The sequence below is a fragment of the Schistocerca cancellata genome, chromosome 3, assembly GCF_023864275.1.
Source record: "Schistocerca cancellata isolate TAMUIC-IGC-003103 chromosome 3, iqSchCanc2.1, whole genome shotgun sequence".
Taxonomy (NCBI): Eukaryota; Metazoa; Arthropoda; class Insecta; order Orthoptera; family Acrididae; genus Schistocerca; species Schistocerca cancellata.
In genome coordinates this window covers 188,096,435-188,112,384 of record NC_064628.1, presented here as the reverse complement: position 1 = coordinate 188,112,384, position 15,950 = coordinate 188,096,435, and the positions used below count along the sequence as shown (strand labels likewise).

Genomic DNA, 15,950 nt, shown 5'->3' with positions numbered 1-15,950 from the left:
TGCCTGGTAAAAAGCGACGTACCCAGAATGGATGGAGGATATTGCAGTGATTACAATATACAGTCACATTTACAAATAACTTGGCAGTTTTAGCCCACTGATCAATATGACGTTGCACGCACTGTAGGCTTAATGGGTGCACTGATTCGGGTCGGAGGGGTGTCATATTACCGTTTTGTATCTTGCTGACCGCGGGAGTACTTGAACATCTTGCAGACAGTCCACATGCCAATGAGTATTGTCGTTTTGGAAAGTGGCACTACTATATTAACGCATGAGAGGCAGCACACGAGAAAGCAGGATGTCCGTGACATACCGTTGTGCCATCAGTTACCTACCGCGACCTCATCATTTCCAACGGCTCCCCACATGGTGACGCTAAGAGTAACACCGTTGTGCCTCTCGAAAACGTTTGAAAAATGGGACCTTCCGGCAGGTTTTCACCAAATTCCCCGACAATGGTCGTCCAGGGTAACGCACAACAGCGATTCGTCGTTCAACATAATGTGACACCATCATCAGCACTTCATGCTTCCCAATCACAGCAAAATTTCTGTTGTGGTGTTGATGGCAACCTACGCATGAGGCGGTTATTCTCTAGCCTGGCTCCTGCCGCTAGTCTCTGACCGATAGCGTGGATGATACAGAATGTATGGCGATCCTACTTTTTGATGATAAGACATGATCGGTCGGAACCCCGACGAGGGGTGTGATATCACGTTCTCAGGCTGTCCAGTACCACGCCACTGCCACGTCTGAATGCAGCAGAGCTGTGGATATGGGTTGATTCGACCAAATAGAGACCCACAACGAGGCACCTATCAAACTCTGTCAGGTGCTGAGGTGCTGATAACGCTGTCTCACATGAGTACGCGGCCTCTCCGTATCTTCACAATGATCACTCAACATCTTACACTGTTCATGCCAGGTCTGATAACACATGAGTAACCATCATGCGCTTTGGTGGCCATTCTACCTGTGACAGAGAACAGCAGCTATAATCATTTACACATCCACCAGATGAAGTTATGTTGACATCTGATCATGTCTGGGTGCTTCATGTTTTTATCAGGCGGTATATATGTACGTATATATTACCGGTATATATCATTTGTTTTATTAAAATAGTGAAACATCTGATCTGCTTAGCAATATTGTTCCTAATCTGGGATTTTTAAGAAAAATAGCTGTAAAATACATTATGTGAGATCGAAATTTCTACATAGAGCCAAGGGAAAACACCTCTGCCTGAAGCCAGGGTTGTTGTTGGCGACGCTAGTAAAACATTACTAGAGGCCAGTCATGTATTCGCAATGTTTATAAGTCGTCGTCTTTCGCACTAGCCTCAGTTATCGCTCATTCAGCTGAGAGGTGGGTTCTAGTTAACGTCCGACATCAGTTCAGCGATTGCACGGCCTGAAGAAGATCGTGGCGTCGCAACAGACTGCCAGCGTACAGCAAGGCCATCGCCCAGTGCGAAGTAGTTCTCGCGCTGGCTGCTGTAGTGTACTCCATCCCACTCCGAATTCTACAATGAACCTTGACGACCCATCAGTGATGTACCTGGTGTCGGTAGTCGTGTCCCTATCCCTCATAGGTGTCAGCAACCGGAGGCGCCTTAGTGTTGAACTTGAATGTGGACTCCAAGAGACCTTGTTTTTTGCTGCTCCGTTGAAATCCGGTATTGGCATCACTTTGTGATATGGTGTTGTCAGAAGACAGCAAGTTCTATCATCAGTTGATGGTGAGCGGCGAGCAGCACAAATTTCAACATGTTAAGGCCATCATGTTGCCGATGACTGGGTGTTGTGTGACGTCCTTAGGTTAGTTAGGTTTAAGTAGTTCTAAGTTCTAGTGGACTGATGACCATAGATGTTAAGTCCCATAGTGCTCAGAGCCATTTGAACCATCATGTTGCGTATGTCACTGGCTAGTTCATAGGCTGTTGTGGCGCGTCTTGGACATAGATTCACTACAGTATAGTAATCGTGGGTTCAACTACTATTACTGTGAACGCCATCGATCCCAGTGACCAACTTTTGCTCTTGACGAGAACTGGAAAGCTGGTGTATTTAAAGAGAGCTAGCGTGGGGCTACAACAAGGGCTCGGTTCATAATAACCGTATGTGTCCTCATTAGTCCGCCGTTCTCACTTATCAGTATGTTAACTGCTGTATCAGTTCCTCACAGTGTCCTCTTGTGAAAGAGAGTTATTTCCAACATGTCTTATGAGCTAAATAATATGTTTGTCTCGTCTTCTTTGGTTTTCTGTCGAAGCCTCCTTTCTGCTGAATGTCTAAATTCATTTGGCAGACAGTATCATAATGTGTCGACAACCTGACCCACTCGCGCTATATGGTTTACTTCCTTCTTCCTCTGGCTAAGAACAAAGTGTAGTAGCTGTTCTTATCAGCGTAATACCTGTTACGTCCTGGATCGTAGGACCAGAATATTAAACTCATTTTTGGCCCATGACGGAGTGCTAGGGGCTTGCTCCACCTCTGTTGCGGGTTGGCCCAGCATTGCAGTACTCCCGGGATCGGCCCACGTAAAATTAACTCAAAAGCCGCCTGGGGCAGTGTGAATGTATTTCAATAAATTTTTCTAATTTATACCTGTTACTATACTTTGCCGCAACACTTCACTTTTCATTAAATAACAAACTGAATCAAATCACCCTGCGTAATACAGGCAGTTTTAAGAGAAATATTTTTTCTGGGTGAGTTTGAGCAGAAATTTGGCATCAAAATAGCCGTTCATCAACAATGACATAGTAAAGACAATATCAAAATTATTATAATTGTGATGTAATTAAAATTCATATTGAGGTTTTAAAATAATAATTTTATCATGTCCCGCGATTACTTCTGTCATTATACCTTTCACTTATCAAAAGCCATCTTTGGTTACAAGTTCTGATTTAGATTCTAATGATGATCGGTTCACTCAAGAGATTTTCACAACTCAAAACTAATTACGCAATAAGATCGTAAAGCTGATGATGATGATGTTTGGTTTGTGGGGCGCTCAACTGCGTGGTTATCAGCGCCCGTACAATTATCCAATCTTTGCTCAGCCCAATTTCGCCACTTTCCTGGATGATGATGAAATGATGAGGACAACACAAACACCCAGTCATCTCGAGGCAGGTGAAAATCCCTGACCCCGCCGGGAATCAAACCCGGGACCCCGTGCTCGGGAAGCGAGAACGCTACCGCGAGACCACGAGCGGCGGACGAGATCGTAAAGCAATAAAGCTAATACATTGATGACATAGACAGGGTGTTTGGAAATTCCCGTTCCAGACTTCTAGGACTTGTAGAGGGCAGTGAGTACATAATACTTTGAATAGGAACCCATCGCGGAAATGTATCATTTCCGTTCTACGACGTTTTCAATTCATATGTTTAACACATCCATTTCTGGTAGGGGAAATGAATTAGGCGTGACGTAGTATAATTATTAGGTAACAATTCGGAAGCATACATAACGAAACATGCATTTACGACTTAAGCACATTTGATTGTATTAACGCTCAACCATTACGTGTTTATGCAATTCCAAAACGAAGAAGAACCCAGAATACTGTTTGTAAAGAACTATACTGATGAGTCAGAGCATCAGGTGACCGTCTGACGTAGTACATATCATACTGTCTATCCTACTGCATAATAGGACAAATCTCTTAATCTTTTCTCTTTTCCTCGGCAGACGTGAACGTGTTACACATCTAAAACGAACGGTAACGTATGGTTCCGGACATGGGTTCCTGTTAAAAATATTAAGTACTCGTTCCTCTCTAGAAGTCCTAGATGTCTGTACATGCAATTTCCGAATACCCTGCATAAAAATGTTCGCAGTTTACCACATCGCTCTGTGGCACATTTTCAGGGGTAACAGACTGAAGAAATAAGTATTACACTTTCGCAGTTACACCTTTACAATGAATTACACTGTAGATCAAAAGAAATGGAAATGGAGTGGGAGATAAAAATTGTAGAGAAAGATCAAGGACTGACTACAGTAATCACGTCGAAGTGGAAGCAGTAGTAAGGCAGAGGTTAAGAGGATCACACAGGACAGAATAGCGTGGACAGCTGCATAAAACCAGTATTCGGATTAAAGATCACCACAACAATATTGTCGAAACAACAATGACTAATGAAGGGATACTACACTACAATTTTTCAAATTATTTGTGTTAGGACAAATATAAATAAAACCGTACAATGAAATGAAAACAAAGCTATTTCTAAGGAGATGAGCTGCTTCCGTCGATTGATAAGCCAAGATAGATCCAATAATAAGCTGCTGAACTGGGCAAATTCCGTGTGTTGTTTTAAGTGTAATATACACTTCGCAGTCATATTTTATCAAATAATAAAGAACTTCTGCATCTTGTGACGCTCCTGAACCACTTTGGGATTACAAACAGTCACAGACTAGTAAAAATCAGAGTAAAAATAGACACATAACTAGAAAGAAACAGAGCCATCTGGCAGCAAGTAAGATATATAAATAACGAACATTTTTCTGGGGATATTTAAGTATATCACATTAAATTAAGAAACATCTTAAAAAAACCAAGATTATTCATACAAAATCCAAATGAGTATTTTGTTAATGAAGGTACTTACTCTACAACAAAATACGTTGTAAGTACAAAGAAAACAAGAATCAGACAAATGTAAAATGGAGCAATAAAGTTATCTCAGAAAATGCATAAGTTCCAAGCACATGTAACGGGAACATCATCGAAAATACTGAACTTTCATAATACCTTAGAGAGAATACGAGGAGTTGCTTCGGGCAATTAGAGAAGACGTGATGGTGCGGGTTAATAACCTAAATCTATGGGGAAGTTATTAGCTTGTCGCTGTCCAAGGAATAACCAGTGTCGACGCCGTGTTGTCGTTAATGACACTGTGTCGCCAGTGATACGGAAAAGCAACAAAACGCTGACAGCCTCGCAACATTCACAGGCAGTAACGTGTCCGCTGTTTTATAATGCGCACTCCTGCACATGAAACAACAATATAGTAAAAGAGGAAACGCTTTTAAGTTCTTGGAACAGCTGTGGGTGTTTATCGAGGCGGTATAATGCACTTCGATTTAAGTAAAGAAGCACAAACATTTGACGGGCGAATTTTATTCTTGTGTAAGGCATTGTTGTTCCTCACTGAGGTTCTGCAGCCTAACTTACTGCCGTTAACTGACAGGCAGTAAACCCTAAGTTTGTTTGAAACTTCACACTGACGTAGTAGGCACGGTTCTGTCAACGACGGTAATAATTTTACGAGGCCCCAAATAACTCTCAAAATGATCAGTAGGTAACAATTCTTTCACACGATGGATTGGTCTATATTTTACGCACTCGTCTTACTAAGAATGGCATGGGCGCTACCTTCTGTTTACAAGAAATAGAGAATCTACTTGGACGTTTGTAAATTCATGCAAGATCGTGATTTCGGTATTATCGGATAGCAGGCCTAGAAAAAGAACGTTTTCTTCAAAGTTACACTCGTGATTTTGAAGGTGTTAAACAAGTATTGCTCAAAGCGCCAAATAAGTTTATTTTTCTTTTAGCATATGCAGAGTAAAGTGAAGTCAGTCAGGGCAGTAACCGGGATCCGGCATGTGTGCACACGAAAAGGTGAAACGTCCCCTTTGAACAATTTTACATGTGAAACGTCCACTTAGAACAATTATACAAGCCTGTGCTTAACCTGACACACAATATTATTTAGCGCAACGCAATCTGACTTTCAATAACCCCTACAAAACAATGGCCCTGACTAACTTTAACCTATACCTTTTACAAATCACTTACCTCACAAAAATCTTCGCTACTCAAGCTACTGCAAAACAGCGAGCGCCACTACTGCCAGCTAAATAAAAGATTCAAACCACTGAAGGTACTAACCACTGATAGGGATAGTTAGCAAATGAAAGATATTAATAGAGAACAAACAATGTATTTACCTTAATATTCATAATTGACATTCAGTCTTACAGATTATCAAAACTCCGCCATCTCTCTCCCCACGTCCACCACTGCTGGCGGCTCACCTCCAACTGCCCAGCGCTACGCGCTGTTCGCATCCAGCTATAGCAGTTCATGACAATAATGGCAGACAACAATGCAAACTAGCCACATACTGCACACAGCACAGCCAGTGATTTTCATACAGAGTGCTATGTAACGTTGCCAATAAAAAACATAAACAGCAAACTTACATAAAGAAAGCCTAAACAGCCTACTTACAAAGGGGGTCAAGTCGCTTTCATCAGCCGGGTTACGCTGGGTATTCTTCTTGTTCATTATTTCAAAAAGGGTAACTTGATAGCTCACGAATACTTCGCAAATCTTCTGGGCAACATGCTAGTAAAATACTTCGAATTTTCGGCTGATCCCGACGGAGGTTCCAGTCCTCCCTCGGGCATGGATGTGTTTTTGTCCTTAGGATAATTTAGGTTAAGTAGTGTGTAAGCTTAGGGACTTATCACCTTGGCATTTAAGTCCCATAAGATTTCACACACATTTGAACTTTTTTTTACTTCGAATTTTAAAAGAATTAACTATCTCTCATCAGGCAAACGTACACTGAAGGGCCAAAGAAACTGGTATAGCCATGTGCATTCAAATACAGAGATATGTAAAAAGCAGAATACGGTCGGCAACGCCTGTATAAGACAACGAATGTCTGGAGCAGTTGTTAGATCGGTTACTGCTGCTATAATGGCAGGGTATCAAGCTTTAAGTGAGTTTGAACGTGGTGTTACGGTCGGCGCAAGAGCGATGGGACACAGCATCTCTGAGGTAGCGATGAAGTGGGAATTTTCCCGTACGACCATTTCACGTGTGTTCCCTGAATATCAGGAATCCAGTAAAACATCAAATTCCTGACATTGCTGTGGCAGGAAAAAGATCCTGCCATAACGGGACCAACGACGACTGAAGAGAATCGTTCAACGTGACACAAGTGCAACCCTTTCACAGATGCTGCAGATTTCAGTGCTGAGCCATCTACAAATGTCATCGTGCGAACCATTCAAGTAAACTCATCGATACGGGCTGTCGAAGCCGAAGGCGCACTCGTGTACCCTTGATGACTACCCTTGATGATTGCACGACACAAGGCTTTACGCCTCGCCTGGCCCCGCCAACATGAATGGAAACATGTTGCCTGGTCGGACGAGTCTCGTTTCAAATGGTATCGAGCGGATGGACGTGTACGCGTATGGAGACAACCTCATAAATCTATGGACCCTACATGTCAGCAGGGGACTGTTCAGGCTGGGAGGGCTCTGTAATGGTTTGGGTCGTGTGCAGCTGGAGCGACGCGGGATCCCTGACACGCCTCGATATGACTCCGAAGTTGACACGTACGTAAGCATCCTGTCTGATCACCTGCACCCACTCATGTCCATTGTGCATTCCGATGGACTTCGGCCATTCCAGCAGGACAATGCGACACCCCACTCGCCCAGAATTGCTACAGAGTGGCTCCAAGAACACTCTTTTGAGTTTAAACACTTCCGCTGGCCACCAAACTCCCTAGACATGAACATTACTGAGGATATCTGGGATGCCTTGCAACGTGCTGTTCAGAAGAGCTCTCCGCCCCCTCGCACTCTTACGGATTTATGATCAGCCCTGCAGGTTTCATGGTGTCACATCCCTCCAACACTTCAGACATTAGTCGAGTCCAAGCCATGTCCTGTTGCGGCACTTCTGCGTGCTCGCCGGAGCCCCACACGCTGTTAGGCAGGTGTACCAGTTTCTTTGACGTGTAACAGCCTACTTAGCTGCCTAGGCGATGGTAGATATGAAATATGAACTGTTGTAATATCCACACATTTCATAAAATTTCTACCCTCTGACTGGCCCGTATTCTCACTACTCAAGAAATATGTCGCTGGAAACCGAGTACAAGTTGTGGTATTTGGAGATGTGTATCTTTCTAGAACTACCAGACTCGTATTTCAGGCATTTATAATATTTAATATTCATTTCAGGAACGGTGGGGAAAGTTCATTGATCTGAAAGAAAACCATGTCTAAAACTAATTACATGTCTTAGCAAAAACCTGTCAGTCGCTACCTGGCCGAGAACTTCCAATCTTGGCTAGTAGCATTGCAATATAATGCAAATTATTACTTATCATTTCCAACGTTAAATTATATGCGTCTCCACTAGTTGCAGAACGAAAGCTGTTACCATTCAGTTCTGATATTAGCATATTATGAAATATTATAAAATGGAATTCGAAAAATGTTCTGCGTATACGTCATAGTTCTCTGCAGAAGTTTTTCGCAAACACGTTACTTGAGTATCACTTTGTTAACAAGAGATATTGACTGCAGTTGCATTAATGTAAACAGAAGTCTATGAGTAGTGTAAGAAGCATCAAAATATAAGTGTGGCCCTACAGGGTTACTGTAAGCAAGGCGCAAGTAACTAAGCGCTAACACATGAGGAGTAAGTTTCAAAACATACTTAGTACTCCAAGCATATCATCACACCCATCATCATTTATTGACTGCTGCTTTTTATCACTCATCGATACTTTTCAATAATCATAAACTATGTACTGTTTTTCTACAAAATAAGGTCAGTGTTTACCTTATGTCCATATAGTCGTAGACCCTGAGCTTCACAAAATAAAATGAACCATCGAAACTGGCAGCGCTCAGACCAAGTGCTGTCACTTCTTTGGCCACTTTCGTAGATGTTTGAAATTCTCCTCTATGAAAAAGGAAACAGTGAAAGAGAAAGAATGGTGAATACTATTTCTGTTTCGTTGCTTATACTGTGTTGTACAAGTGGGCCTAAATAAATCTATTAAGTTTATAAGTAAATGTTTGTCTGCCCTAGCTTAGGTAGGGGGTTTTCACAAGTGATTCTGGCCACATAGCGTGGAAGGAAAAGAGGGCGGCTGTTATACCAATAGCATTTTCCCTCCAGTTTTCAGTTAGTGTGAACTGGGGAAAGGGGAATCTCTGCTGGATGATGCCTGGGAATGACATGGCATACGTGACATGCTGCATGTACTCTTTTTGAGTGAAATTGTAGTGCATCTGGGCTTGGCATCAATTTTTCTAACGTATTTACAGAGATAAAGCACTTCCTACGTGGAAACATTTTTGTACACACAATTAGGCTGAAAGAAAGAATAGGCGCAATAATTCTAAGACGTCGGATTCGTGACAATGAAACATCTACTCTGCGCACGAGATGTAGGGGTACTACTATTCATTGTGTGGATAGTAACAAAGTGCGTTCTACCCATAAACCAAATTCCGTTCCCCTCCCAAGACCTTATCATGTAATGTGTAATGAACTGTTTGTAGAACTAAAGTTCACACTTCAATTACTGTTCATAACGAACCTAGATATTACTTGTATGTGTGTACCTTTGGCAGTAGAGCAAATGACTTTGTTACCTAACTGCTATGCTATACATCGATCACTGAAAGCATGGACCGGCAAAGCATACATACAATCCAACGTCAGAAAGCGTAGGGAGAAAGCTCTGGGCTCGTACACTATGTGCTCAAAAGTATCCAGACATCCCCAAAAAATACGTTTTTCATATTAGGTTATAACACTTCCGTCTGCTGTTGCTATACCATAACCTTAAAGTTGGATGCAGGTCGTGGAATAAAACTATCTTGTTAAAACAATTATGGTATAAAGACACAGAGCTGTGTTACCCTCTGAAAGGAATTTTGTTATGTTGACCGTGATATACCTAACGGAAGTGAAAGTCAGAATTAAGTAAATAATTAAACAGTAATAAACAATATTTAACCTATCCACACTGTTCAAAGAATAAAGAAAACGGCCGCCAGCCTAATTAGGCATGAGAATGATTAACATTCCTGTTCAAGAAACAGATATGAGTAACTTTAATGGACAAACACAACCTATACTTTATCATAAGACAGTGCAATGAACTCTGTCACTAGCAGATGTCGACGTTAAAGAAAGTGCTAACAGTTATAGGAGAACAAGACTATTTGCATAAGGACAACAGATAACGAAACACACTATTACCTTGAGGACTTAGTCAAACTGAATGGTCTCAATAATGTTACTATTAATATTCACTGCAGAATCGTAAATTGGACATAGGTTCAATATTACTTTTCAAACATATTCACAGCAAAATTAGTTATTGTGCATAGCTTAAGTCTCTCAATACTAAACACCTTTCTACTTAGAATGAAAATTAAATGGAAATCACTAACAGACTACTTCTCACTGTCTTTTGGAGAAAGAAGTTACTGTTTTCATAGATAGTAGTCTTTCTATTAATCATTATCTAGCATGAGTACAATAGACAAACTGTTGATCCTGTTACACCATTAATATGCATTTTTAATACACAAGAGGAACCCAATATTGTACAGATCACTCGGTAAGCATTTTTGACATGGGAAGGACCCTAAGTGGTTGTGTGACTAGGGATACAAAAATCAAGGTAGGTATAAGGGTTCGAGTATAAGTTACCTTATATTTACGCACACTAAAACATCCAGTGAGCTGATCCTTCACTTTACACATTTACAATTCCTTGGTTCCTTTTTCAGTGATTGCGCAACGTGGTGGCGAGTGCATGTCGGTGGATGGATTAGCTGGTGGAAATGCTGGACCCTGTCATTTCTCAGTGGCGATAATAGGTACCAATTCCAGAATAGTTCCAGCTCTTTATGCGTCCATCCGAGACATTGGAAAGTGGCACGAAAACCCTCTTTCGGCAACAGCACAATACACAACTTTTACATGAGCAGTTGACAGTTTGGTAGCTCGTCCCCGACTGACTCTCAATTCCACCTTTTCTACCTAGGCCAACCACAATTTGCGCGCTCTGCATGCTTCCGTTCCCGAGGGGAACCACAACACTTTTGACATACAAAATAACTAAGAACCCTAAGTGAGGATCAGCAATTACATAACAATAGCCAAACATATTAATTAAAAAAGAACATTTGCACATATTGGTATTTCTACAAAAAAATTATTTAAACCAAATTACAATTATGTACATTAAGTTTTGTTCCATCCAAATTAGACAAGGATTTTAAATGATAGATACACTACATTGCATAGAATCAAACCATGACATCAAAGTTTTTTACACAGAAAAGAATAACCACTCTCATGGTATCGATTCAATCCAACAACATTTACAGAAACTCAACGATGTAACATTAAGTAAAACAAAAAGTCAAAGTAAATCAGTAGAGCATTAGAGCTATGGTGTTACAAGGTGCATGTGCTTCCACCTATGGCGAGGTACTCCATATCAGCGACATCGTGAAAGAGCAGAATGGGGCACTCCACGGAACTCAACAACTTTGAACGTCGTCATGTGATTGGGTGTCACTTGCGTCTTACGTGTGTCCGCGAAATTTCTACACTCTTAAACATCTAATGTGATATCGAAGTGGAAACGTGGAGGAACACGTACAGCACAAAAGCGTACAAGCCAACCTCGTCTGTTGACTGACAGAGACCGTCGACAGTTGAAGAGGGTCGTAATGTGTACTAGGAAGACACCTATCCAGACCATCACACAGGAATTCCAAATTGCATCACGATCTACTGCAAGTACTATGACAGTTAGGCAGGAGGTGAAAAAATTGGATTTCGTGGTCGGGCGGCTGCTCACAAGCCACACATCACACCGGTAAATGCCAAACGACGACTCGCTTGGTGTAAGGAGCGTAAACATTGGACGACTGAACAGTGGAGAAACGTTGTGCGGAGTGACGAATCACGGTACACAATGTGCCGAACCAATGGTACGGTGTGCGTATGGCGAATGCCCGATGAACGTCATCTGCCATCGTGTAGTTCGAACAGTAAAATTCGGAGGCTGTGGTGTTAAGGTGTGATCGTGTTTATTCATGGAGGGGTCTTGCACCGCATGTTTTTTTGCGTGGCACTATCACAGCACAGGCCTACATTGATGTTTTAAGCGCATTCTTGCTTTCCACTGTCGAGGAGTAACTGGGGATGGCGATTGCATCTTTCAACATGATCGAGCACCTGTTCATAATGCACGGCCTGTGACGGAGTGGTTACACGACAATAACATCCCTGTAATGGACTGGCATGCACAGAGTCTTGACCTGAATCCTATAGAACACTTTTGGGATGTTTTGGAATGCCAACTTCGTGCCAGGCCTCACCGACCGACATCGATACCTTTCCTCAGTTTAGCACTCCGTGAAGAATGGGCTGCCATTTCCCAAGAAACTTTCCAGCACCTCACTGAACGTATGTCTGCGAGAGTGGAAGCTGTCATCAAGGCTAAGGGTGGCCCATCACCACATTGAATTCCAGCATTACCGGTGGAGGGCGCCACGAACTTGTAAGTCATTTTCAGGCAGATGTCCGGATACTTTTGATCACATAGTGTATATCAGTCTCCCTGCTTTCAGGACTTGCGACAGGCATTACGATTCATTGGTATAGGAACTTTCAAATTGCAAAAGGATTTAAGTAGGGATGCTATTTATCTCCTACATCGTTTAAAATATACCTCCAGAAAACCTTACACTAGTAGAGTAGGGAGCGTGCGGTTATGGGCATTCAGATAGTTAAGGACCAATGTAAGCACACCTCGTTCTTCGCAAATGATCAGACAGTGGTGACCAATGACGAGGATGATACCTGCATTATGCTAAGAAAATTATTAGAAGAATATGATAAGTGTGAATTGAAAATAAATTTACAAAATAATTAGTCTCTATCCAGTGGGCAAAATGTTACAAACGTTACAGGAGATGCCCAGCACACCAAGGCATGTAAGAAATTACAATATTTGTTTAGCATCTTATCGAAGGACAGGAGCAGTAACCGTGAAATATAGCTACCAGCAGCCCACCAAGATAAACCGTGCGCTGTGGTCTCTTAGATAAGTTGGAAAGTACGGAAAACGCTCTGTAGAAGTATTGTACAGTGTGACTGCTCCAACTTAATGGATGCGAGTGCTGGAGGTTACTGGAAAAAATTAAAAAAATTAGAGTTATACAAACGGAATATCTTATAAGATCGTGTAGAATATTTCGAAGAGAGCAAGCAAATAAAGCTGTTAGGGAAATGACCCACAGAACAGCGTCACAGAACAGAAGAACGGCGGCTCGCATGATGTGGATAGACAATACGACATGCACATAAGAGACGGCCAAAGAAAGTCTCGAGAAGAGGAAGATCAAGTATTGTCTGTTTGGATGGAGTAAAGGAGACTATGAGGAAAGGAGAAATGAAAGCGAAGCATAAGGAGATAGAAACATGTAGCGACAAATATGCTGCGGTGACAGCTGTAGGAACCCCACAGGACAGAGAGATGGAGAAAATGGTTTCTTTGAAGCGAACACTGTCAATTTCCTTCTCCACCTTTCTCCATACCACGCTTGCGTTCCGTCTTTGGTGGCCAAGACGTCTACGGGGCCTTCAACGCCTAACATTACCTCCATACATCTCGATATAATTATAAATGGAGATTTCGGATAGCATGTATGTGAATGTACACACTGTACCTGAAACAATAAAATAATAATCTGTAGCATTTTCCCGTCTTCTTTCTAACTTAATATTAGACTCATTTCCAATGTTGCATAAGTCACTGGGCGCTATCTGATATCTGGTGATAAAAATCGCCTGTTGAAATATTTTTATTTTCTCGGTGACCGGTTCCGACAGAATCTCGCTGTCATTTTCGGATCTTCTGGAAATAATGTTACTGTGCATGACTCTCACAGCCATAACGAGAACACGCTCCATTTATAAAATCTTTTCTGTTGGACCGTAGCTATAACGGCTCCACGGACGAACTCTCCTTCGGTGCACATTGTTGGTGCTACCGACTTTTTATTTATTTTGTTTTACGTATTTAGCAAGCAAAAGTGGGGCTTTTGTTTTATATACAAGTGTGCTCTGTATACGGTCGTGCGATTCAGGCACAGTAAAGTTATTTCCAGAAGATTCGAAAAAGACAGCTAGACTGTCGAAACCGGTCATTGAGGAAATAAAAGTATTTCAACTCGCGATCTTGGCTGCAACAATTCTTATTTAGACGCGTTTCAGTCATTCTGTCACGGATAGTTAAGATTTCAAGTGTTCACACAAAATGAAGTCGTTTTATCGTGATCCCTGAGTTGTTTATTGCACAGTGTCTTTGTTGAGAAAGCTGTTGCGAAGACTAGTATTTAGGTTACCAGCGGAAGAACCCAACTTTGCCCAGATGTTTATTCATAGCTGTGCATCCACGCCCGTAACACTCAGCGTCAGAACTTGTGCTTAATGTTTAACGTCCGCAGCTCGTGGTCGTGTGGTAGCGTTCTCGCTTCCCACGCCCGGGTTCCCGGGTTCGATTCCCGGCGGGGTCAGGGATTTTCTCTGCCTCGTGATGACTGGGTGTTGTGTGCTGTCCTTAGGTTAGTTAGGTTTAAGTAATTCTAAGTTCTAGGGGACTGATGACCATAGATGTTAAGTCCCATAGTGCTCAGAGCCATTTGAACCAATGTTTAACGTCACATCTCCTGAACTGTGTGTCGTATATTGATGTAATTTTGTACATTCATTCAGCGTTATATGTGGATCCTGTCTGAAAAATATATGGTTAATAGTAATTAGCAACAAATAAGTAATAAATTTAAACGTCATGCACGATGCGCCAGTTTTTCCAGCATCTCATTGCTTATGACATCATATCTCCTGAACCATGTGTTGTACAATGGTACAATATTGTAGGTACTTTCAGCGGCATACTACCTGCGAAATTCATTGCGGAAAGGATTAGTAGCAAAGAAGTCATAAATTTAAACGTCACACATGATGCGGCAGTTCTTCACGCATCTCATTGTTTATTGAAATCATATCTCCGGAACTTTTATGCCTTACTGCACTTATATAATTTTGCACTTATCCAGTGTTAAATGTGCATACTGTCTGTGAAAAGTGTCGTGAGCGCAATTAGTAGTAAAGAAGTAATTCCCGAGCACGGGGTCCCGGGTTCGATTCCCGGCGGGGTCAGGGATTTTCACCTGCCTCGAGATGACTGGGTGTTTGTGTTGTCCTCATCTTTTCATCATCATCCAGGAAAGTGGCGAAATTGGACTGAGCAAAGATTGGGAAATTGTACGGGCGCAGATAACCACGCAGTTGAGCGCCCCACAAACCAAACATCATCATCATCATCATAAAGAAGTAATAAATTGTAGCGCCACATCACATTCGGTACTTTTTCCTGCATGAACAGCGGAAAAGTAGTAAGTGACAAACATTTTTCCTTTCATCATTTTGCACGGGTTGTCAACGAGAAAAAATTTCGTAAGTGTTTTAAATTCTGTGTAAAGTTTGTTGCAAGTCGCCGAGTGCTATCATTCTCAAATAGTGGCTGAATAAAGTCTGGAAATTCACACGTCGCGGACTATGCTTCTTTTCACCCCCACCTGCCTGACAGGCAGGTCGTTCATAACAGCACAGCTATAGTTGCTTGACAGCCTCTGTAAGTAAAAGGCAATGTCCCGACTGTCTCACTGACTCATCATTGCCCACCCCAAACCGCTAAGGCTAGGAACTTGAAATTTGAATACGGTGTTGATCTTATACTGTAGTCGTCGTTGAAGAAGGGATTTTTCGAAACTCCGCCGCTAAACGGTAAAATAAGATGTCAAAGGTTATTTGAAAAATGTCACTATTAAGGCAATTTTGAATTCAGCATGTTCCGCAATTTAACCCGCATGGGGGTGAAATAATGGGTGAAAGATTTTAGAAAATAAATCATTATTAAAGAACCGCTAAAGTACTTTCAAAGCTGCATCAATGAAAGTTGGTATTTGACTTGTCGGTTACAAATTCAAAGACACATGTTTCAGCGTTTCTGTGAATTCAATCCCTGAGGGAGTGAAAAAAGAGATGAAATGTTTTGTGA

The 15,950-nt window shown here is 41.8% G+C and overlaps 1 non-coding gene across 1 annotated transcript; it reads left to right on the top strand.

The window, feature by feature from the left end:
- Positions 1–2,363: 2,363 nt before the first annotated feature.
- LOC126178488 (U2 spliceosomal RNA) lies at positions 2,364–2,553 on the top strand. The gene has a single exon (XR_007536383.1). It is a non-coding gene; the product is annotated as a U2 spliceosomal RNA (small nuclear RNA).
- Positions 2,554–15,950: the final 13,397 nt, after the last annotated feature.